General features: G+C 42.3%; 1 protein-coding gene across 1 annotated transcript in view; it reads left to right on the top strand.

Moving 5' to 3' along the window:
* The first annotated feature begins 265 nt into the window (after positions 1-265).
* The window catches only part of ccnd2a (cyclin D2, a), a 280,715-nt gene continuing 255,212 nt past the window's right edge, over positions 266-25,768 (top strand). The window contains exon 1 of the mRNA XM_024379920.2: positions 266-362. The gene's annotated coding sequence lies outside the window, so the exon portion shown is untranslated. The remainder of the gene's footprint in view (positions 363-25,768) is intronic.

The raw sequence follows: 25,768 nt of genomic DNA, 5'->3' as shown, positions 1-25,768 counted from the left end.
GAGGATAAGGGCTGCATTAGATATCTCAGATAGGGGGGGTTAGGTTGCAATATTGGGATGCACAACTATTTGTAAGTGGATTTGGGATATATTTATAAACCATTAACGGTATCCCACTATACTGTTCTTCAATTTTGGGTAAAGACCACCACCTAGTGTAATTTTGATGAAACAGTTTAGGCTATAGTAATTATCCGACAGTGACGGGTTTGGGGCGTTGCCTTTATATTACGGGGACCAATCGGAGATCTGGCAGAAACTTTGTAAACAAGTCTTGCACGTTGTGTGAAAAACAATTTATTTTATCATTACAAAAGAGATTTATCGTTGGAAACAACGCAGGACTTGAAGACTTCACTAAGGTAAGACTAAGGGAAAACTAGGGTATATTTTGTCACAAAACATTTTTCTACAAAATATATATCTTTCTACATCAATTGTAGGCTGATAGTAATAACGTTAGGCTGTTGATGGATTGAGCTCGAGCGCAAGTACAATTTTTGGCAGACATCCGGTGAGAGTTAACAAATTCCGTGAACAGCATAAATTACACAATTAATGTCCCCTTTTTCACTATTGTAACACAAAAAAACATGTTTTCAGTAGCTTTGGGATACAACATCGGGAGCATAGACTCTCGATGTTGTGTCTCAAAGCTACATTTTCAGCTGTAATTGTTCTTCAATAACAACCAACCACAAAACTGTCGTGATAATCGCCAGCCCATTGTTGCGCAAATCTGTAGTTCTCCCGCTGCTGGAGCGAAGAGGCTACGCAAGATTCTGCATCTCGCTGCTTTGTTACGACTGTCAAATGTGTGGCTGTACAGTAGGTGTCCGCTACAGCTGTGGCTCACACAAGTCCATTGCTGCTCATCAGCCACGGCGCTTTTTGTAACAATATAAAAGTTACTTTACCATTAATCCTATGCAGCGTTAAATGATTTTCGAAATTGAGAAAGGTTGTGGGTTTGTTCCAGATGTGTTCAGATTGTGTGAACGAGCCTGCATAGTCAAAATGATGCGCGTGACAATAGAGCTGGTGTAATGCTCCTGAACAAGGCAGTTAACCTACTGCCGTCATTGTAAATAACAATTTGTTCTGACTTGAACATCTGAGTCTTACTTGAATGGAGTCTTGCTTGAATGGAGACTGACTGGACGAATGACTTAGGCTACTTGGATGTGTCTATTTCCCTAATATATTTCTTAATATTTCTTAAATTAATAGTTAACAAATGGAAGGAAGGAAAAATAGGGAGGCTATTAGTAGTGCTTCGGTTTTGGTTCGATTATTAAAAAATAATCATGATTTTCAATTATTTTTTTCAACATTAAATGCACTATGTTGAATGTTGTAACGACAGAATAAAACAATTAATAAAAGGCCCATTATGGTAGTGACTGCCCATGACAGCTTATCATTTATTAACTATCAGTTATTCATATTACTTTAAGAAAATATTTCAGTTGATATGTATATTACATTTGTTTTATTTGATTACTTCATTATGCTGTCTGACAAAATCACAATTTTAGCAGTTTTTCAAAGTAAATAAGGCATACTTTTATGACTGCTGAATACCAGCTATCACTCACTTAGATCATGTATTTTCAGGTAGAGATACCTCGCGAAGAAACTGCTATATGTATGTATCCCCTCCTGATCAAGCATTCTTCTCTCTTACATAGCAGGCTTAAAAGAAACACAGAACGGACAAGTTACCACGCAATAGATTATGGTAATTCTAGTTAATTACCAAGTTTTCTGCGCAAACTATGTAGAACATTTGCAAGTTTGAAACCTTAACTGACAAGTTGAATCAGGCGTGCTAGATGTGGAATAGTCAAAACACATGGAACAGCTGGGGGTCCCAGAGGAGAGATTTGTACAACAATCCCACAGTTCAAAGATGTAAAATACCAAAGGAAAACTTTGTGTGATTTTCTACTTTAAGCTATTAGTTCAGAACAGAAAAGCTCTAGTAGGTAATTGTTCTTCCTGTCGTTACTCTGCTACAGACACCAGTGGGGAGGTGGGAAGATGTAGAAGCCATCTTAGGTCTGGGGCTAGAACAAAGGATGTGGGTACAGCCTTCATTGTACAACGTGACGTCTGTAGGCACTGTACATATTCGGTACGCCACCTCTAGTGAAGGACGGGGGATTCGGGGGGAGGGCTAAAGCTTCCTGTCAGAAGGGCTCAGGATTGGAACACTTTGTCTTCTGGCAGGGAGGGAGATGTCTGTGTGTAGGCCTAGTTATTTATAGTTATATAGTAGTGTCTATCTTGCAGGAGACATATTTACTATTTTCTACACTGTAGAATAATAGTGAACAAATAAAAACTATGAAATAACACATATGGAATCCTGTAGTAACCAAAAAAGTGTTAAACAAATCAAAATCTATTTTATATTTGAGATTCTTCAAAGTAGCCACCCTTTGCCATGATGACAGCTTTGCACACTCTTGGCAATCTCTCAACCAGCTTCATGAGGAATGCTTTTCCAAAAGTCCTGAAGGAGTTCGCACATCCAGTTGAAGTCGGAAGTTTATATGCACTTAGATTGGAGTCATTAAAACTAGTTTTTCAACCACTCCACAAATGTCTTGTTAACAAACTATAGTTTTGGCAAGTCAGTTAGGATATCTACCTTGTGCATGACACAAGTGATTTTTCCAACAGTTGTTTACAGGCATTGTTTCAAATATAATTCACTCTATCACAATTCCAGTGGTTCAGAAGTTTACATACACTAAGTTGACTGTGCCTTTAAACAGCTTGGAAAATTCCAGAAAATTTTGTCATGGCTTTTGAAGCTTCTGATAGGCTAATTGACATCATTTGAGTCAATTGGAGGTGTACCTGTGGATGTATTTCAAGGCCTACCTTCATACTCAGCCAAAATCAGCCAGGACTTCAGAAAAATAATAGTAGACCTCCACAAGTCTGGCTCATCCTTGGGAACAATTTCCAAACACCTGACGGTACCACGTTCATCTGTACAAAGAATAGTACGCAAGCATAAACACCATGGGACCACGCAGCTGTTATACCGCTCAGGAAGGAGACGTGTTCTGTCTCCTAGAGATAAACATACTTTGGTGTGAAAAGTGCAAATCAATCCCAGAACAACAGCAAAGGACCTTGTGAAGATGCTGGAGGAAACAGGTACAAACGTATCTATATTCACAGTGAAATGAGTCCTATATTGACATAACCCAGCCTTGTGAAGATGCTGGAGGAAGCCACTGTTCCAAAACCGACATAAAAAAGCCAGACTACGGTTTGCAAATGCACATGGGGACAAAGATTGTACTTTTTGGAGAAATTTTCCTCTGATGAAACAAATGATGAAACAAAAATAGAACTGTTTGGCTATAATGACCATCGTTATGTTTGGATGAAAAAGGGGGAGGCTTGCAAGCCGAAGAACACCATCCCAACCGTGAAGCACGGGGTGGCAGCATCATGTTGTGTGGGTACTTTGCTGCAGGAGGGACTGGTGCACGTCACAAAATCAATGGCATCATGAGGATGGGAAATTATGTTGATATATTGAAGCAACATCTCAAGACATCAGTCAGGAAGTTAAAGATTGGTCGCAAATGGGTCTTCCAAATGGACAATGACCCCAAGCGTACTTCCAAAGTTGTGGCAAAATTGCTTACGAACAACACAGTCAAGGTATTGGAGCGGGAATCACAAAGACCTGACCTCAATCCCATAGAACATTTGTGGGCAGAACTGAGAAAGCGTGTGCGAGCAAGGAGGCCTACAAACCTGACTCTGTTACACCAGCTCTGTCAGGAGGAATGGGACAGAATTCACCCAACTTATTGTGGGAAACTTGTGGAAGGCTACCCGAAACGTTTGACCCAAGTTAAACAATTTAAAGGCAATGCTATCAAATACTAATTGAGTGTATGTAATCTTCTGATCCACTGGGAATCCAATGTGATGAAAGAAATAAAAGCTGAAAGAAATAATTATCTCTACTATTATTCTGACATTTCACATCCTAAAAATAAATTGGTGATCCTAACTGACTTAAGACAGGGAATTTTTACTAGGATTAAATGTCAGGAATTGTGAAAAACTGAGTACTTTTGTACCCGTTTCCTCCAGCATCTTCACAAGGTCCTTTGCTGTTGTTCTGGGATTGATTTGCACTTTTCACACCAAAGAACGTACATCTCTAGGAGACAGAACACGTCTCCTTCCTGAGCAGTATGCCGGCTGCGTGTTGCCATGGTGTTTATACTTGCATACTATTGTTTATACAGTTAAATGTGGTACCTTCTGGCATTTGGAAATTGCTCCCAAGGATGAGCCAGACTTGTGGAGGTCTACAATGTTTTTTCTGAGGTCTTGGCTGATTTCTTTAGATTTTCCCATGATGTCAAGCAATGAGGCACTGAGTTTAAATGTAGGCCTTGAAAAACATCAACAAGTACACCTCCAATTGACTCAAATTATGTCAATTAGCCTATCCAAAGCTTCTAAAGCCATGACATCATTTTCTGGAATTTTCCAAGCTGTTTAAAGGCACAGACAAATTAGTGTATGTAAACTTCTGACCCACTGGAATTGTGATACAGTGAAATAATCTGTCTGTAAACAATTGTTGGAAAAATTACTTGTGTCATGCACAAAGTAGATGTCCTAACCGACTTGCCAAAACTATAGTTTGTTAACAAGAAATTTGTGAATTTGTTGAAAAAAAAGTTTTAATGACTCCAACCTAAGTGTTTGTAAACTTCCGACTTCAACTATATATTAGAGCCAGAATACAGTGAGAGGTGTGTCTGAGATTCTAGTATATACAGTAGATGATATCAAATTTGAATGGACGCGAACACATATTTTGCAGATGTATTCGAAGATGCAGTGATATACTTATGTTTCTACCAGTGCGGTATTCTGAGGACCAGCGGGGGCTGGGGACATGACGTGTCCCTGCCTGGCCCTTTTCACAAGTGGCTTGGTGTGTTTGGACAATAATAGTTTGTTGGTCATGTGGACACCAAGGAAGTTGAAGCTCTCAACCTGCTCCACTACAGCCCTGTCAATGAGAATACACTAACAATACAAAACAATACCCACAAATCCCCAAAATAATAAAAAATCATCTGAACAAGCAATGTCAGTCTGGAATATATCTACACTACCGTTCAAAAGTTTGAGGTCACTTAGAAATGTCCTTGTTTTTGAAAGAAAATAACATTTTATTTGTCCATTAAAATAACATCAAATTGATCAGAAATACAGTGTAGACATTGTTAATGTTGTAAATGACTACTGTAGCTGGAAACTGCATATTTTCTATGGAATATCTACATAGGCGTACAGAGGCCCATTATCAGCAACCATCACTTCTGTGATCCAATGGCACGTTGTGTTAGCTAATCCAAGTTTATCATTTTAAAAGGCTAATTGATCATTAGAAAACCCTTTTGCAATTATGTTAGCACAGCTGAAAACTGTTGTCTTGACTAAAGAAGCAATAAAACTGGTCTTCTTTAGACTAGTTGAGTATCTGGAGCATCAGCATTTGTTGGTTCGATTACCAGCTCATAATGGCCAGAAACAAATAACCTTCTTCTGAAATTCGTCAGTCTATTCTTGTTCTGAGAAATGAAGGCTATTGCCAAGAAGATCTCATACAACGCTATGTGGAGAATATATTTTTCTATTTTACAATCACCAAAATAATTTCCCTTAGAATGCCTTTGTTATGCTTGTTCAGCAGCTCGAACCCAAATATGATCATTCACAGGAATGTTTTTTCTTTGTGTGAAATCACAACTTTGCAGTGTGATGCAGACAGAAAGGGGATTATCTGGAATCTTTTTTAAAAATTTTCAAGAAGGAAATGACACATTTTTTCACTTTCATAAGTCAATGTTGGGCAATTCCATGGTAACAGAATGATGCTGAGACTCAGATGTTCCATTTAAAATGTTTGTCAAACAAAAACCAATGATTGCAAAACCAAAGACTACTTTTAACAATTTAAAACTTTTCAAAAACAAATTTACTTGAAGAACAGTGCAGATTCAAAGTTTGGTAACAGAGTGACGGTTTGTGCTGTCATTCTGTTACCAAACTTTGCATCTACACAGTTCTTCAAGTAAATGTGTATACATTTTGAAGTGAATAATCTGAGTCTCATCTGTTATTGTGTAATTGCCCTTCAGATATCAAACCGCTTTAGTAGAAACAGATTGACGTCACCATTTCCTGTCGTATCTCAAATCCCAACAAAGAGATATCACCGCAGTGACACAGAAATAAGTATACAAACATTAAAGGGTCTTTTAATTTTTTTCTATACATGTTGTACTTGTGACAGCTTCAAGTTATAATTTGTAACATAAAGCCTATGGTAAAATACTAATATTTTCATTTGTTCAGAGCAATACGCCAGAAAGCTTTTTGACAGGGTACAGTAGGTTGTGAAGTGATCAGTAAATAATTTTTTTGTGTGTGTGTGGCAGTCATCGCAGCTGCTTTAAGGAGTGGCTCATTGTTTTTTTTTCTCTTTCTTGTAAATGCTACTGATGCGTATGTGGTAGTGCTGAGAATTCCCCTATATATATTTGCAAACCTTTCTAAACCTGTTTTTGCTTTGTCATTATGGGGTATTGTGTGTAGATGAGGGGAAAAAATAATTTAATCCAATCTGATTCACGCAGTGTCCTCTGAACAGATGTTGAGATGTGTCTACTTGAACTCTGAAGCATTTATTTGGGCTGCAATTTCTGAGGCTGGTAACTCAATTGAACTTATCCTCTGCAGTAGTGGTAACTCTGGGTCTTCCTTTCCTGTGGCGGTCCAAATAAGAAAAATCTTGGTGTAGGTGTGTCCAAACTTGACCGGTACTGTGTGTATGTGTATGTGTGTGTGTGTGTGTGTGTGTGTGTGTGTGTGTGTGTGTGTGCACGCACAAGTGTGCCTGTGCATATTGCTGCAGCTCCATCCAGGCTGTACGCGTGCTGTAGGTGGCTGGGGAACAGATACTCCTTGGTCTGAATGTGTTTCTTGTGCTCGGCGGTGTGGAGGTGACTGGGTATCAGGACACACTCCTCCTGCTGCTCGCTACATAGCGCAGACATTTTCCATTCTGTCAGAGCGAGCACACTGGCTTCTTCCAAACTCAGCGCCACTTCATTAAATGACTTCAGATGTTGAGATGTGTCTACTTGAACTCAGAAGCATTTATTTGGGCTGCAATTTCTGAGGCTGGTAACTCTATTGAACTTATCCTCTGCAGTAGTGGTAACTCTGGGTCTTCCTTTCCTGTGGCAGTCCATAAGAAAAACACTGGAGTAGGTGTGTCCAAACTTGACCGTGTGTGTGTGTGTGTGTGTGTGCATGTATATATACATACGACTTCAACTCTCGTATATATATTCTACCAATATATATATATATATCTCAGTTGAAGTCGGAAGTTTATATGCACTTAGGTTGGAGTCATTAAAACTCGTTTTTCAACCACTCAGCAAATTTCTTGTTAACAAACTATAGTTTTGGCAAGTCGGTTAGGACATCTACTGTGTGCATGACACAAGTGATTTTTCCAACAATTGTTTACAGACAGATTATTTCACTTTTAACTCATCGTATCACAATTCCAGTGGGTCAGAAGTTTACATACACTAAGTTGACTGTGCCTTTAAACAGCCTGAAGGTACCATGTTCATCTGTACAAAGAATAGTATGCAAGTATAAACACAATGGGACCACGCAGCCGTCATACCGCTCAGGAAGGAGACGCAGTCTGTCTTCTAGAGATGAACGTTCTTTGGTGTGAAAAGTGCAAATCAATCCCAGAACAACAGCAAAGGACCTTGTGAAGATGCTGGAGGAAACAGGTACAAACGTATCTATATCCACAGTGAAATGAGTCCTATATTGACATAACCCGAAAGGCCGCTCAGCAAGGAAGAAGCCACTGCTCCAAAACCGCCCCATAAGTAAGCCAGACTACGGTTTGCAACTGCACATGGGGACAAAGATCGTACTTTTTGGAGAACTGTACTCTGGTCTGATGAAACAAAAATAGAACTGTTTGGCCATAATAACCAGTATGTTTGGAGGAAAAAGGGGGAGGTTTGCAAGCTGAATAACACCATCCCAACCATGAAGCTCGGGGGTGGCAGCATCCTGTTGTGGGGGTGTTTTGCTGCAGGAGGGACTGGTGCACTTCACAAAATAGAGGGCATCATGAGGGAGGACAATTATGTGGATACATTCAAACAACATCTCAAGACATCAGTCAGGAAGTTAATGCTTGATTGCAAATGGGTCTTCCAAATGGACATTGACCCCGATCATACTTACAAAGTTGTAGAAAAATAGCTTAACGACAAGAAAGTCAAGGTATTGGAGTGGCCATCACAAAGCCCTGACCTCAATCCCATAGAAAATTTGTGGGCAGAACTGAAAAAGCGTGTGTGAGCAAGGGGGCCTACAAACCTGACTCAGTTACACCAGCTCTGTCAGGAGGAATGGGCCAAAATTCACCCAACTTATTGTGGGAAGCATGTGGAAGGCTACCCGAAACATTTGACCCAAGTTAAACAATTTAAAGGCATTGCTTCCAAATACTAATTGAGTGTATGCAAACTTCTGACCCACTGGGAATGTGATGAAAGAAATATAAACTGAAATAAATAATTCTCTGTACTATTATTCGGACATTTCACATTCTAAAAATAAATTGGTGATCCTAACTGACCTAAGACAGGGTATCTTTACTTGGATTAAATGTCAGGAATTGTGAAAAACTGAGTTTGAATGTATTTGGCTAAGGTGTATGTAAACTTCCGACTTCAACTGTATGTATGTATGTACATTGGGGCAAAAAAGTATTTAGTCAGCCACCAATTGTGCAAGTTCTCCCACTTAAAAAGATGAGAGGCCTGTAATTTTCATCATAGGCACACTTCAACTATGTCAGACAAAATGAGAAAAAAAATCCAGAAAATCACATTGTAGGATTTTTTATGAATTTATTTGCAAATTATGGTGGAAAATAAGTATTTGGTCACCTACAAACAAGCAAGATTTCTGGCTCTCACAGACCTAGAACTTCTTCTTTAAGAGGCTCCTCCGTCCTCCACTCGTTACCTGTATTAATGGCACCTGTTTGAACTTGTTATCAGTATAAAAGACACCTGTCCACAACCTCAAACAGTCACACTCCAAACTCCACTATGGCCAAGACCAAAGAGCTGTCAAAGGACACCAGAAACAAAATTGTAGACCTGCACCAGGCTGGGAAGACTGAATCTGCAATAGTTAAGCAGCTTGGTTTGAAGAAATCAACTGTGGGAGCAATTATTAGGAAATGGAAGACATACAAGACCACTGATAATCTCCCTCGATCTGGGGCTCCACGCAAGATCTCACCCCGTGGGGTCAAAATGATCACCAGAACGATGAGCAAAAATCCCAGAACTACACGGGGGGACCTAGTGAATGACCTGCAGAGAGCTGGGACCAAAGTAACAAAGCCTACCATCAGTAACACACTACGCCGCCAGGGACTCAAATCCTGCAGTGCCAGACGTGTCCCCCTGCTTAAGCCAGTACATGTCCAGGCCTGTCTGAAGTTTGCTAGAGAGGATTTGGATGATCCAGAAGAAGATTGGGAGAATGTCATATGGTCAGATGAAACCAAAATATAACTTTTTGGTAAAAACTCAACTCGTCGTGTTTGGAGGACAAAGAATGCTGAGTTGCATCCAAAGAACACCATACCTACTGTGAAGCATGGGGGTGGAAACATCATGCTTTGGGGCTGTTTTTCTGCAAAGGGACCAGGACGACTGATCCGTGTAAAGGAAAGAATGAATGGGGCCATGTATCGTGAGATTTTGAGTGAAAACCTCCTTCCATCAGCAAGGGCATTGAAGATGAAACGTGGCTGGGTCTTTCAGCATGACAATGATCCCAAACACACCGCCCGGGCAACGAAGGAGTGGCTTCGTAAGAAGCATTTCAAGGTCCTGGAGTGGCCTAGCCAGTCTCCAGATCTCAACCCCATAGAAAATCTTTGGAGGGAGTTGAAAGTCCGTGTTGCCCAGCAACAGCCCCAAAACATCACTGCTCTAGAGGAGATCTGCATGGAGGAATGGGCCAAAATACCAGCAACAGTGTGTGAAAACCTTGTGAAGACTTACAGAAAACATTTGACCTCTGTCATTGCCAACAAAAGGTATATAACAAAGTATTGAGAAACTTTTGTTATTGACCAAATACTTATTTTCCACCATAATTTGCAAATAAAATTCATTAAAAAATCCGACAATGTGATTTTCCGGATTTTTTTTTTCCTTCTCATTTTGTCTGTCATAGTTGAAGTGTACCTATGATGAAAATTACAGGCCTCTCTCATATTTTTAAGTGGGAGAACTTCCACAACTGGTGGCTGACTAAATACTTTTTTGCCCGTCTGTATGTATGTGGTGTAAGCCCAGCCAATTCCCCTAACCTCTATTGTCATGTAATTTTTCAGATGGTTGTGGTTTACTCAGAGATAGTCTTTGGTGATTCTATCAAAACTCAGAACCATCCTGTGCTGATTTTTTTGTAAACTTGTAACAGTAGTCTTGTTTATTTAGTTTCCTTAGCTGATATTTTGACCAATGCCTTCAACTGTCTATTTAGTATTTCTCTTGTGTGTTGAAGCAGTGCTAAAACATAGCCCAGATGGGATTTAATTCAAGATGAATTATTAATGGGACTTGCGAAGCAAACGTTTGTCATACGTCCCATTCTAAATAGTATTATTATTATTTGTAATGCTACTCCTCCTTCAACATTTAAGCTAGAAAAGTCATAAATGGTCTGGAATAATGTGCTCGAATACAACTTTTTCATATCTTTTTAACTTTTTAAAATATTAAACTTTGTCATTTTTTAAATCCATCTTCATTCACTTTTCATGGCATTTCCTCAAGATTATAAATGCCCCATTGTGATAGCATCACTTCCGACATTCCATTCACTGCAAATGCAACAATGTAACCTTTGACACAAATCAGCTTCTCTGCTATTCAAATCTTTCATTTGAACAAAAATATCTCATTCTGATACAAAATTACAGCTGTTTTAATAACTGCATCAACAACATTTTCTGTAACTTTATTTATAAACAATGGACATTTGTACCACTTCCCCAGCCAGTTAGACAGAAGCTTAGAGCGTATGAAACCTTCCTCTATTTCTCTGCATTTCGAATAAAAGATTGGAACAGATATCTTCTACCAATAAAAGTTTACAGCTGTTTCTCAGAATTTAGATTGACAAAGTTAGCTAAATGTCTCATCATTGAGCAGCCCAAATGGAGCCGTTGCTATGGATACTGACAGATGACAAGGTACAAATCTGTCGTTCTGCCCCTGAACAAGGCAGTTAATGCACTGTTCCTAGGCCGTCATTGAAAATAAGAATTTGTTTTTAACTGTCTTGCCTAGTTAAATAAAAGGTAAAATATTCTATATTTTTTAAATGCAGAGGAGCACATGTGGCAGTGTAGGTAAAAATTATGATGAGGATTAAGAGTGACCACAACTACTTACCATAACCACACAACTACTGACCACAACCACAAAACGACTGACCACAACCACTGACCACAACCACATAACTCAACATAACTACTGAACTCTACAACTGCTGAACAACACAACTAATGAACACAACTTCTGACCACAACTACTGAACTACAAAACTACTGACCACTACTACTAACCACAACTACTGACCACAACCACTGACCACAACCACTGACCACAACCACATAACTCAACATAACTACTGAACTCTACAACTGCTGAACAACACAACTAATGAACACAACTTCTGACCACAACTACTGAACTACAAAACTACTGACCACTACTACTAACCACAACTACTGATCACAGTTACTGAACCACAAACCTTCTGACCACAACCACACAACTACTGGCAAAAACTAATGTCCACAACCACAAGACTACTTGCCACAGGACGACGACACCGACCCCGTAGAGGTTAATTGCTTAATTAACTTAGGAACCACACCTGTGTGGAAGCACCTGCTTTCAATACACTTTGCATCCCTCATTTACTCAAGTGTTTCCATTATTTTGGCAGTTACATGTATATCTTTATGAAAGGTAATTAATGGTGTTTAATGTCCATGTGAAAGTGATTATTATTGGTAATGCATGTTACACAGCAGACAGTGTCATTGTATGTTTGCACTTCTCTTTCCTCAGCTGTTTGTTAGCCTTCTTGAAAGGATAGGACATCACTTAAACTGTATTCAGTTCTCTTTCAAACATGCATACTCATTACCACTGGGTGGCAGCAAAGTTCTACCAATACACAACATAATGCAGTCTAAATAAATTGATGGCTGTGAAAAGATATGAACCTCAAGCATGTTTACTTAACACTGAGTAAAGTATCATCTCTTTATCTATTACCAACCACACTATGTAATTTCACCCCTTTGCAACTTTATCAACGATTATTGGGGACTTTGATAGGCACTGATGCAACAATTTATGTGACTTTAATATCAATTCTACCCTCTTTCTACATTGTGTTTTCAAATTCTGAAGAAGTGTGGCGAGCACCATTTGACCCTTAATAAGTAATGATTGTGAGTCAGTCATTTGCCACTGCTTCATTATTTTCTCCCATGCGACATATTGAAATAATTTGCGAAAACTATACTGTGAGAAGAACTGTGCTCTTGTTGGTGTGTTATTCTTCATTATTTGCTCTTAATCCTTCTGTGCGACTCCAGGTAGGGAGTTTGGTTAGTTCTCTGCCCGCTTGTCTTCCTGGCCGAAACAACCCCAGAGTGTGGAGCTCAGGTCTGTAGCTCGGTGATGTACACATTCCCTGTGAAAAAAAATCCCAGCAAAATACTGCATGGCTCAGGGCTTGAAATTAGTCCACAATGTCTACATAAACAGACGCTGGAGCTGGCTGGAGCTCGTCTGGGCTGAACCAGCTCATTGAAAGGGCTTCTCCGCCAGCCTGGAAAAAGAGGGCAAGGAACTCTGATTATTTCTCCTCCATAATCCCACACCCTGGCCCTCTGTGTGCGTGTCTCCCTCTCTCTCTCTCTCTCTCTCTCTCTCTGTGTGCTCTCTGTTAACCCTCACTGAGATACCCCTCACCTTCCTGTATTGAGGGGACCAGAAACCTTCCTGTGGATAAGTTGCCTTGCCTTTTTGCCTTGACACAGGAAGATGAATAGCATAATTAGTGAAGGAATTTGGGCCCAACCTAGGTTAATTAGAACAAATAAATTGACTCGATTGGGGAAAGGTCACGGCACAGGACAGCTGTCACATGGAGCCTTCAAAAACTCACACAACATGACGGCTGCTAGAGGGGAAATGAACACCTCTCTCTGTCCAACATTTTTGTGTCTCTCTCGTTTTTCTCTCTTCACCCCTTCTCTCAACACTTGGGCTGTGACGCTGAGCTGTGTAGTGCATTAGGAGAGGCTGCATCTCTTCTTAACGCCAATGTTTCCAATCTGGTGTGTGTGTGTGCGTGTGTGTGTGTTTATGTTCAGAGAGTGCCTGCTCAGTGTGAGATGCCAGGTAGCGGGGGGAGGAGGAGGGGTGTGGGAACCACAGGGCAGACTGGGAACCTGTGGAAAGTGATGGATTCCTGACCCAGGAGAGCTCTATCTCTCACTGCTGCCCCCGGCCTGTCTGCGGCCTGGCTGCCTTGACCGCCTTGCACCGCAACACTCCTCATTTCACATTTACAGTACCTCTTCCAAACAAGCAGTAAATCATGACACCACAGTTGCTTTTCTGCATTGAAAAATAAAATGTAAATGCCCTTGATGTCGACTTTGCAATAGAAGGTTACCATTGTATAACTAGGATTTGTTGAAGTAGCTTAGCCTAGCCCCTCCCCCCAATCCATGATATATGGCCGAAAGTAGAGGTTGACCGATTAATCGAATGGCCGATTAATTAGGGCCGATTTCAAGTTTTCATAACAATCGGAAATCGGTATTTTCGGATGCCGATTTTGCCCCAAAATTATTACTTTTTTTACACCTTTATTTAAGTATTGCTGTTACATTGCACAACCTTCAATGTTATGTCAAAATTAGCGGGGTGCGCGCTAATAGCGTTTCAAACGTCACTCACTCTGAGACTTGGAGTAGTTGTTCCCCTTGCTCTGCATGGTATATGAAATACAAATGGTATAGAGAGAAATAGTCGTATAAATACTATATTAACTACAACCTAAAACTTCTTACCTGGGAATATTGAAGACTCATGTTAAAAGGAACCATCAGCTTTCATATATTCTCATGTTCTGAGCAAGGATCTTAAACGTTAACTTTCTTACATGGCACATATTGCACTTTTACTTTCTTCTCCAACATTTTGTTTTGCATTATTTAAACCAAATTGAATATGTTTCATTATTTATTTGAGTATTATATTAAGTTAAAATAAGTGTTCATTCAGTATTGTTGTAATTGTCATTATTACAAATACATTAAAAAATATATATTTAAAAAAAATCGGCTGAATAATCAGTATCTGCTTTTTTTGGGTCCTCCAATAATCGGTATCGGCGTTGAAAAAAATCATAATCGGTCGACCTCCAGCCGAGAGAGGGTTAAAAGTATGCCCTCGAAGAATAAGAATGACTACATTTCTTTAAATTTTGCAATGGGACTCAGTTTCAGGTGTGTAAGGCTCATAGATCCATCATCACCAAGTGTAGACTGCTTACATCAGCATGCTAATACACTTACATGTATGGGCTGAGCTGGTTAATAATGGCATTAATGTAATTTGTGATCCAGACTGGAATTAATACACTGATAATCTGAGTAATGCACTAATATAAAATATTTATATAGTCTTTTATTTAAGGGAAAACAATGTGGTTGTAGATGTAAAAGAATTGGCTATAGAAACACGTATAGAGCAGCTGATGCTGACTTACCTACAGCATGTTTTCTGCAGACCTCTTTTTAATGACCTAATCGTCTAAATGAGTAAATGGTGCAATTCATCGGCAAGATTCTCAACACAGCCATTGCCTGCTGCACAACATACCGACCTTCTGTAAACACATGAACAAACCTGCAGGACCCTGCAGGGGGACATTAGGTCACCCCCCCCCCCTCCCTCCAATACATAGCTGGACCAGGTGTTGCACAGAATCATTTTACTAGGTCACAGCTCTGACCATGCTTCCGGCGAGATAGAACAGGGGTCAGACTCCCCGGGCCTGGGTGTGGGGATACAGAGTCGCCCGTGGTGCAAGGCCCAGGTTTACCCCGCGCTAGTCCCAGAAATCCCCCCCTCAGCAGCACCCAGTGCAGGGGAACAACTATGGCCTTTGTTGGCCGCCCAGTGGATCTCTCACACACAGTTAACATAGACTTTTCCCACTGCCTCTGCCAAGAGTCTGAAGTCATTTAATGAAGTGGCGCTGAGTTTGGAAGAAGCCAGTGTGCTCGCTCTGACAGAATGGAAAATGTCTGCGCTATGTAGCGAGCAGCAGGAGGAGTGTGTCCTGATACCCAGTCACCTCCACACCGCCGAGCACAAGAAACACATTCAGACCAAGGAGCATCTGCTCCCCAGCCAGCTACAGCACACGTACAGCCTGGATGGAGCTGCAGCAATATGCACAGGCACACTTGTGCGTGCGCACGCGCGCACACACACACACACACACACACACACACACACACAGGTCAAGTTTGGACACACCTACACCAAGGTTTTTCTTATTTGGATCGCCACAGGAAAGGAAGACCCAGAGTTACCACTACTGCAGAGGATAAGTTCAATAGAGTTACCAGCCTCAGTCATTGCTGCCCAAATAAATGCTTCAGAGTTCAAGTAGACACATCTCAACATCTGTTCAGAGGAGACTGCGTGAATCAGATTGGATTAAATAATTTTTTCCCCTCATCTGTGTCTCTACGGACAATTCCTTCGACCTCATGGCTTGGTTATTGTTCTGACATGCACTGTCAACTGTGGGACCTTATATAGACAGGGGAGTGCCTTTCCAAATCATGTCCAATCAATTGAATTTGCCACAGGTGGACTCCAATCAAGTTGCAGAAACATCTCAAGGATGATCAATGGTGATCAATGGTACAGGATGCACCTGAGCTCAATTTCGAGTCTCATAGCAAATGGTCTGAGTACTTATGTAAATAAGCTATTTCAGTTTTACATTTTTTATAAATTTGTAAAAATGTCTTAACCTGTTTTCACTTTGTTATTATGGGGTATTGTATGTAGACCTGAGGCTGGGTGGTTATCGGTTACTGTACTGTGGAATGCTCCCGACTGTCACTGTAAGCCCTACATCAGTGGCTGAAAATTGGCTCAGCAGCTGCTGAAGCCTCATGCTCCAAACCTGAGCGTACAACCTGAACACTGAAGAATAACACAATATTTCTACTCAACTCAACAGCTACAACATTCCCTTCATGGTGAAGTTTCAAAGAATGCCTTGTGTTGATTTTGTTTGGCATTGTTGGCAGTTATGTCCCTAGTCAATCATAGTAGGCCTGCTTATAGGCAAGTATATGGCTCCAGTGATCTCTTTGTTAGATAGTTTATCTGTGCACAGCTTTATCTTTTCATGTCCATTTGTATGTGTGTGTGTGTGTGTGTGTGTGTCTATATATACACTGCTCAAAAAAATAAAGGGAACACTTAAACAAGACAATGTCACTCCAAGTCAATCACACTTCTGTGAAATCAAACTGTCCACTTAGGAAGCAACACTGATTGACAATACATTTCACATGCTATTGTGCAAATGGAATAGACAACAGGTGGAAAATATAGGCAATTAGCAAGACACCCCCAATAAAGGAGTGGTTCTGCGGGTTGTGACCACTTCTCAGTTCCTATGCTTCATGGCTAATGTTTTGGTCACTTTTGAATGCTGGCGGTGCTTTCACTCTAGTGGTAGCATGAGACGGAGTCTACAACCCACACAAGTGGCTAAGGTAGTGTAGCTCATCCAGGATGGCACATCAATACGAGCTGTGACAAGAAGGTTTGCTGTGTCTGTCAGCGTAGTGTCCAGAGCATGGAGGCGCTACCAGGAGACAGGCCAGTACATCAGGAGACGTGGAGGAGGCCGTAGGAGGGCAACAACCCAGCAGCAGGACCGCTACCTCTGCCTTTGTGCAAGGAGGAGCAGGAGGAGCACTGCCAGAGCCCTGCAAAATGACCTCCAGCAGGCCACAAATGTGCATGTGTCTGCTCAAACAGTCAGAAACAGACTCCATGAGGGTGGTATGAGGGCCCACCTCCACAGGTGGGGGTTGTGCTTACAGCCCAACACCGTGCAGGACGTTTGGCATTTGCCAGAGAACACCAAGATTGGAAAATTAGCCACTGGCGCCCTGTGCTCTTCACAGATGAAAGCAGGTTCACACTGAGCACATGTGACAGACGTGACAGAGTCTGGAGACGCCGTGGAGAACGTTCTGCTGCCTGCAACATCCTCCAGCATGACCGGTTTGGCGGTGGGTCAGTCATGGTGTGGGGTGGCATTTCTTTGGGGGGCGGCACAGCTCGCCAGAGGGGGGCCGCACTGCTCGCCAGAGGTAGCCTGACTGCCATTAGGTACCGAGATGAGATCCTCAGACCCCTTGTGAGACCATATGCTGGTGCGGTTGGCCCTGGGTTCCTCCTAATGCAAGACAATGCTAGACCTCATGTGGCTGGAGTGTGTCAGCAGTTCCTGCAAGAGGAAGGCATTGATGCTATGGACTGGCCTGCCCATTCCCCAGACCTGAATCCAATTGAGCACATCTGGGACATCCTGTCTCGCTCCATCCACCAATGCCACGTTGCACCACAGACTGTCCAGGAGTTGGCGGATGCTTTAGTCCAGGTCTGGGAGGAGATCCCTCAGGGGACCATCCGCCACCTCATCAGGAGCATGTCCAGGCGTTGTAGGGAGGTCATACAGGCACGTGGAGGCCACACACACTACTGAGCCTCATTTTGACTTGTTTTAAGGACATTACATCAAAGTTGGATCAGCCTGTAGTGTGGTTTTCCACTTTAATTTTGAGTGTGACTCCAAATCCAGCCTTCCATGGGTTGATAAATTAGATTTCCATTGATCATTTTTGTGTGATTTTGTTGTCAGCACATTCAACTATGTAAAGAAGAAAGTATTTAATAAGAATATTTCATTCATTCAGATCTAGGATGTGTTATTTTAGTGTTCCCTTTATTTTTTTGAGCAGTGTATATATATATTTTTTTACTGACTGTATCTGTGTGTATGTATTTAGTCCTTTTCAACCGTCTATTCACTCAGCTATCCGTGTGCAGATTGTAGTCGTTTTTGCTATTCTATTGTGCAGCTGTCCGTTATTCAAACACTCAAGTGTCATTTGCCTCTGATTTCATCCCTTTCTTCCTCTCCTCTTTCTATTGGTGCGCTGGCATACAGTGCTCTTCTTGATCTCATTGAGGGTGTATCAGCAGGCGGATTCATTATTTTCTTCCCCAAAAGCACGTTTTCTTTCTTCCATAGCAGCTGTAAGCCCCTTTTTAAAGCCACGCACAATGTGTTTTTGTCCCTCATCCTGCTTTTCAGTGAAGAGTGCGGGAGCCGGGGTCTCTCTCTCTCTCGCTGCATCTGCGGGTGTGAGGCGGTCACGGACCCCTGGGGCATAATGAAGCATGCCCACGATATTAGAATGAAATGTAATAATTAATGGCGGCCTCGGCGAGGTGCACGTGGCCAGTGGTTCGCCTTGCGCCCACAGCAGCTCCAGATAGCCTCCTGCTGCCCAGCCTCCAAAACAATGCACCGTCCCGGTCCACTTACCCAGCTCCACTCCAACACACTTGTTGTTGTCCCATCTTGTCCCATTCTCCCTACCGCTGGCTTTTCAAAGTAAATTTGCAGTGGCTAGTCGCCTGTATCATCTGAAAGGGATACAAGGCAAACAGCTCTTACTGATTGTCTACTTGGCATTCCTTCATACCTCCTGTATCAATATCTTTCAGCTTCTTTAAGGGGAATTATATTTACAGCTGGAGATGTTACCTTCCATAGTTTGGCTGTTATGACTGATTTAATTATGTGCATTCCATGCCGGGTTCCTCGTGATCATTAAATGGTATGGTCATCCCTAATAAATAAATCAGGGGAGAGTTGAGAGTGACCAGTCACTCTGCAGCTTCTCCATGCTCTTCACTTTTACTGAGATCCTGAGAAAACACTAGCACAGAGCATTAATTAGTGCTACTGTACATGTCCACTCCAGCCTTGGAGTTGGATACATTAATTTTACAAGGAGTCACAAAGAGCATATGAAATGCCCTCTCTGTGCCTACTGGCTCCCTGAGAGTGAGAGAAGTATGCTTGCTTGGTTGGTTGGTTGGTGATGGAAATGCTAATTTTAATGCCTGGTACTTTGAAGAGCTCTGGTCTGAATTCTGTTCTTGTATGACATTATGTGGTGTGAATGCTGGTAGTTTAGGATGGAAGGCAGCAGGGATGGGGTAAGCGAACAGAGCCTTGATTGATCCCACAGACCTCAGAGCTTCCATGTAAGGGTTAGTGTGTGTCTTGTGGTTTGTGCATGCAGGAGACACTGGTCGGCATGGGACAATGCGTAATGGAAAAGACCAACTCCATCACTCTTCTTCCTCCCAAGAGTCTTTCCACCTCTCAGATGTCCCCTTTGATGGTGGCTGCATGGCGCCCTGGCCGATTAGACAAAATAATTATGCTAATGAATATGTACGTGTTCTGGAACGCGTCACCATGGAGACCAGGGGTCTGTTGGACGAGCCCCCGTGTGTCCCGTCTGTCTGGCTATTTTTCTGGGATGATGGATGATGCAGGGAGATGGACGTGTCCTGCAGGGGCACACATGTGTCTGACTGGGGCAGACATGGAAAAGGTGATGGATCCATTCAGAGGGGGGACCCTATAGGGCCTCACATGTCATCAATGTGAAAAGAAGCTGATTGTCAACGGCCTGAGAAATTGAGATGCATTATTTTAATGAGCAACAGGTTGTCCATGGATGCATTATGTCCCCGGTCCAAGTTCATTCCCACAATCGCCTTATGCTCTTCTCTCAGGTGACCTCGGACTATGACTCCATTTAAGTTCACAGACCTAATGGCTCGTCAGGAGAGATGCTATCTAGCTCAACCTTACACAATGAGCACTCCTGATTGGCTGACACACACTGGGTACTTCTGATGTGAGCTGGCTCACCTCTCTGACGTCCGTGGCTTTTCCACCCAGCTTTAAGAGTTAACAGCGGTGTGGTGACTCTAGAAAGCATAGAGAGCTGTGTGTGTGGGGATTTAGTGTATGTGGAGTTCCATCTCCTCTGAGGCTGTCCAGTCTGTCTGATATATACTTTATAAGGGGCTTGGAAGAAGGGGGAGGGATGGAGAAAGAAATCTAAGTGTGCTTAGAGTGTGCCAGTTCACCAGTTTGGTGGTCTTCTTCTGAAGGTTGTTAATTAGTGCAGAATGCAGACTACAGTTCTACTGCCAGCTCTGATGAAAAGAGAGAAGGGAGAGGGAGAGCTGGAGAAAGAGAGAGAGAGCGCAGGGGAAAACTGAATGGCTGCCAAGACTGAGGAATTTGTGATAGGTTCAGAGTGGTTCCAAATGCCGGAGTGGAGCGTGGAGACTCCCAGCGCTTAATGCCTCCTGACCCGTGTGTTTGCAGCAGGCCCACTAGCCACACAGAGCAGAGCAGGCACAGCACAGCGGCTTTGTTTACATCAAGGGAGGGGAGACAGGGAGGCCCACACGGACTCCTGCATTGACCACACATCAATCTCCATCTGCCGGCCTCGAGGACGTAGACTCTCACTGAAAGCATCAGCCTTGAATTTGTTTAGGGATTTTGTTTCCTTCCACATGGAAATGCATGTTTATGAATCTTTCAAATTTGTGAGCAGAACATGATGATGAGTTTTACTGTACTCCTGACACTTTGTGAAGTTGGAACCAAATGGATGATGCCACCACAACCATGTGACTGTGTAGCTAACAGATTACTGTACAACTGACCACACAGTATCACTATGTTAAGTCCACTACCCCTAGCACCCCCTAGAGACCACTTCAAACTGACTAGAACTCCTGTTTTGGTCCCTGCTGAACATGGCACGTCTTTACATACTTCAACAGCTATTAGATGAGGATAGCTCTGCTAGATGCAGGATTGTTTAAGCAGAAATGTGTTTGGAATAATCCAGGGTTTGCACCTGTACTCTAATTTCTGTAATCCCTGACATATTAACAATTTCTAGCAGGTTTAAAGGCCACATAAGCATTTTATCAAAGGCCTTCACCCAAAACCTGCCTGGCAACTTCTCCGAGGGACAACAACACTAAATGAAAAATGTCACAATCCAAAGTGGGCCCATTTCTCTCTAGCCTGGCTGATGTGACTCACAGGGAGAGATAGCTGTGACACACTGGTCTGGACAGGATATCGTTGAAAATGCAGTATTTGCACAGAAATGTGCTCCTGAATGTACTGAGCTTTGATTGGTTCTCTCAAATGTTTATTTTTCTTTCCTGGGGGGTTGAGTCCTCACGTTGTTTGGATTTGAAAATACAACAATTGTATTGGAAGGGGGTGGCGCTCAGGAGCTGTGTGGGGTTGTCCATGTGGGTGTTTGGTTCTCCTCTGTGTCTTTCTCACTCAATCAGTAAAAAAAGCACATCCCCTTAATTATCAAAATAGCCTTTCCAGACTCTGAAGTCAGGAGGACTTCGAGTTCGGTGTCAGCCAGAATAATTTCTCTCTGCCAGACCGTATAAAAGCAACAACACCACCCTGCAGGGCCCCACACCACCACACTCAGGCAGGCAGGCCGGGCCCAGAGGCTAGAATGGAAAAGGGCATTGTGTCATTCTAGTTGCGAAGAAGAGGATGCAGGAGAAGTTACTGTAAGCAGGCCGGCTCAGGCTGCCTGATGTGTTCCTGTAGCATGTTGTTTGTTTATTGATCATCATTGTTTTCTCTCTCGGCTCTCCCTGACAGTCCCAGCCACCTGCTTGTCCTCTCGCGCGGTATCATCATATCTTCTAGACTCGTTCATCATCATTCTTCTTCTCATCGAAAATATATTTATTTGTGTACAATGGGAACTTTGGCTGTCCTATCAGAAATTAGCACACACACACTCTTTCTCACTGAAACACATCCACACTCCTGTATAGACGGTACAAAAGCTCTCTATCCCTGGCCTCTTTCATTTGCAAGGTTTTGTGTGAAAGACTGCAGACAGTGCTGGAGGGGGGTCTTGTGAGTGCAGCAGCAGGCCCCCTGCCCTGCATATGGCTAGCGCTGGTTTCCCGGGACACAAGTGCTGCGTGTGGCTGGAGGGTGGAGGGGCGGCCGGCGATGGAGAGGCAGCCGAGGGGCAATCGAGGCTGGGCGGCCGATCTATGGGCCTCGTGTCCCCATCACCACCTCCAGCCATGGACAGCATCTGCGCCCTGCTTTGCATGCTAAACACACCCCGCAGAGAGGGCGTCTACAGTACACTATGGGGCTACGGGCTGAAGAAAAGCATTCCTGAGGCTGTTCCGTGTTGGGAGGTTGAACTCTTCAAGTGTCTCTCTCTCCCTGTGATGAATGCGCAACTGCAGACAATACTAGCTGTAGTAATGTCCTCCCTCACTCATATGGGTAAAACATTTAATTTCTATTTTTGTTTATATGACGTTCCTAAGCCTATTCCTCAGGTGAAGCAGCCCAGGAAGTTGTCAGAGTTGTCCTTAGCTGGTGTTAGAGGTCGTTCCATTGTGTTGAAAGGAAAAACACAGAGAGAACACACACGCCTAATGTTATGGTATTGTTTTTCCATGGTTTTCTCTTTTGTCCCTTTTCCTTCCATTATTGTAACTGTTAGGTCACCCCTGCTCAGTAACAATGTGGCAAACACCAAGCACATGTCACGTCATGTGAGTCATCTGACCAGGAATGGCTGGCGTGTGCCACAGGTTACAGTCAGGCTGACAGACACTAGCCAAAGGAAACACACACACACACACACACACACACACACACACACACACACACACACACACACACACACACACACACACACACACACACACACACACACACACACACACACACACACACACACACACACACACACACACACACACAGGCATGGGGTATTTAGTTAAATTTTAGAATTCCATGCATTAAGCTTGTGTTTACTTGTCCTGTGATGAACAACTGTCTGCTGGGAAGACATAAGGCCAAAAGATTCAGAAATGTTGGGTTGTTGAGAGAATATCAAGGAGAACTTTTAAGGAAAATGTTTAACAGACGTTGTACTTGGGCTTGGATTGTCATGTTATTCCTGTTTTCTCTGGAGATGATTTTGGGGTTACCAAATGTCTCTGTTACTCCAGTCACTAGGTAAATGTAGGCCTATATGACTCTTGGATGAAACTGTAGATCTATTGAAAGCAGTTTGCCATCATTCGGTGCGTTCTCTGAGACCTCACTCTTATACTCAGAATTGTTTCTGTAATCTGTAAGCATCAGCAGATGGGGGGAGGGGGGTCATTGGAGTTGTTGGATGCTCTCACCTTCATTATCATCTTCATGTAATTGCTTACAATCAGATGAATCATTAAGACCTTTTATTTCAATACCTATGAAGACATGGTTCTTAGTTTCCTCCATCCATTGATATGTTGAGTACTGCTTGGCACATTTGGTTCCCATAACCCCCAATAGGATCCCGGCCGAATGACTCTTCCTTCCCTGTCTCATTCCCGTTTCATGCCCATAGCTCCTTCAGTCTCCAAGCTGGAAACCTAAACTGTGTAGAGTCTTTATGTTTCATCTTGACGTTTCAGCTAGAAATCTAATGAAAAGTGACAGCTGTTATTACAGAGATGGCTTCCATTAGCAACCACTGCACTACTCCTGTGATTCTCTAAATGTCCTTTTCCATTCTGAGGGCCTTTTTTCTCCCACATAACTAAATTGTGGAAGATTGCTCTCTTTTTGTAACTTTGTGTGTAATAATAAACGAAGGAATTGAATACTTTTGTCCCACTTAATGTTCACATTATACATATCAGGAGTAAGTACATTACTTGCGTCTTGAGTTTCAAAGGGACCATCTTGAACGTATCCACAGGAGAGATGATTGAGGTATTTCCATACCATTATGCCAATCACGACAACACAAAATATATGTATTTTCATTCCCCTAATGAAAATGTCATTTTTATCTTGCTGCTTGACCTCGTGTAGGGTGGCAGGTAGCCTAGTGGTTAGAGCTTAGGACTTGTAACCGAAAGGTTGCAAGATCAAATCCCCGAGCTGACAAAGTAAAAAGAATCTGTCGTTCTGCCCCTGAACAAGGTAGTTACAGGGATAGACTTATTTGCATTTTTTTTTAAATACTAGCAGCCTATATGTACACATTTACTTTACCTTTATTTAACTAGGCACAGTTAAGAACAAATTCTTATTTTAAATGACAGCCTAGGATTAGGTTAACTACCTTGTTCAGGGGCAGAACGACAGATTTTTTTACTTTGTCAGCTCAGGGATTTGATCTTGCAACCTTTCGGTTACAAGTCCTAAGCTCTAACCACTAGGCGACCTGCCACCCTACATGAGGTTTTAACAAATAATTACAGAAATTGGTTGATCTACAGTAGACCTATGTGTGATCTCAATGTAGAATTTGACCTGTAAGTGTATTTTTGATCATACATTTAACTGTAACATGATGTATGAAATTGGAATGTTCAAGTACTGTATGTATAATGGAAATGTGTTACATTAGTACTGAGGCCTATATTCCGGTTTGATTAGAATTACGACATGTACAGTGCACATGTTGTGGTCAGTGCTATCAGGGATCCTTGGGATCTCACTACCCTTAAACATACCATAACCCTTACCTAGCCCTAACCTTAACCCTTACCTTAACCATTTAAAGGTCAACTTCAATAGGGTGACTTCAGACCTGGGACATCCCAAGGATAGCAAGGACCATAAAATGTAACCACCATGGTTATCCCATATGGGACTTCAGTTTCACATTTTACCCTAATCTGACACACCTGATTTTCAGGGGGTCGGACCTGGTCATAGAGTACAGCCATGTGAATAATGACACCAGGTGGCAAATGTGAAGGATATGATAACAATGCAGACTGCTACACTTTCCTCATCAACATACCTATGTTGTATGTCATATTTAATTGCGGCTTTGACGAGCAGATGCCTAGTATAAGAGAAGAGGGCCATTCAGCCTTTGTATAATTACAACTCGACACAATTATGATCCCATTTTGAGACCCCCTCTAATCTTAGTCGGGTGCCTTTTTAGACCGGCCAAAGAATGAGCTTTATGATGTTTTAAAAGCATACAGACTGGGTGGGTGCTCCAGACGGCAGTCGTTGGAAACTCCTGTAAAACAGTCTCTCCTTAAAGGGGATGCTTTTCTTTGACTTTGCTGTTTGAGAGTTGACTTGGTGTTTTCAAACAGGAATGCTGCCTGTGCGTGTCTGCAAAGGGTGCTGCAGTTCATATGTGTCCGATTAATGCTGATGAAAACACCCTGAAAGCGTGGAACAAAACAAACACCAATAAAAGGGTAACAATACAATTTACATTGAGATTCTCGAGCATTGCCAATGAACAACAGAACCCTCCATGGAATCCTCTGCG

This window comes from Oncorhynchus tshawytscha, linkage group LG19, assembly GCF_018296145.1.
Source record: "Oncorhynchus tshawytscha isolate Ot180627B linkage group LG19, Otsh_v2.0, whole genome shotgun sequence".
NCBI lineage: Eukaryota > Metazoa > Chordata > Actinopteri > Salmoniformes > Salmonidae > Oncorhynchus > Oncorhynchus tshawytscha.
This window is presented reverse-complemented; position numbering and strand designations above follow the sequence as displayed.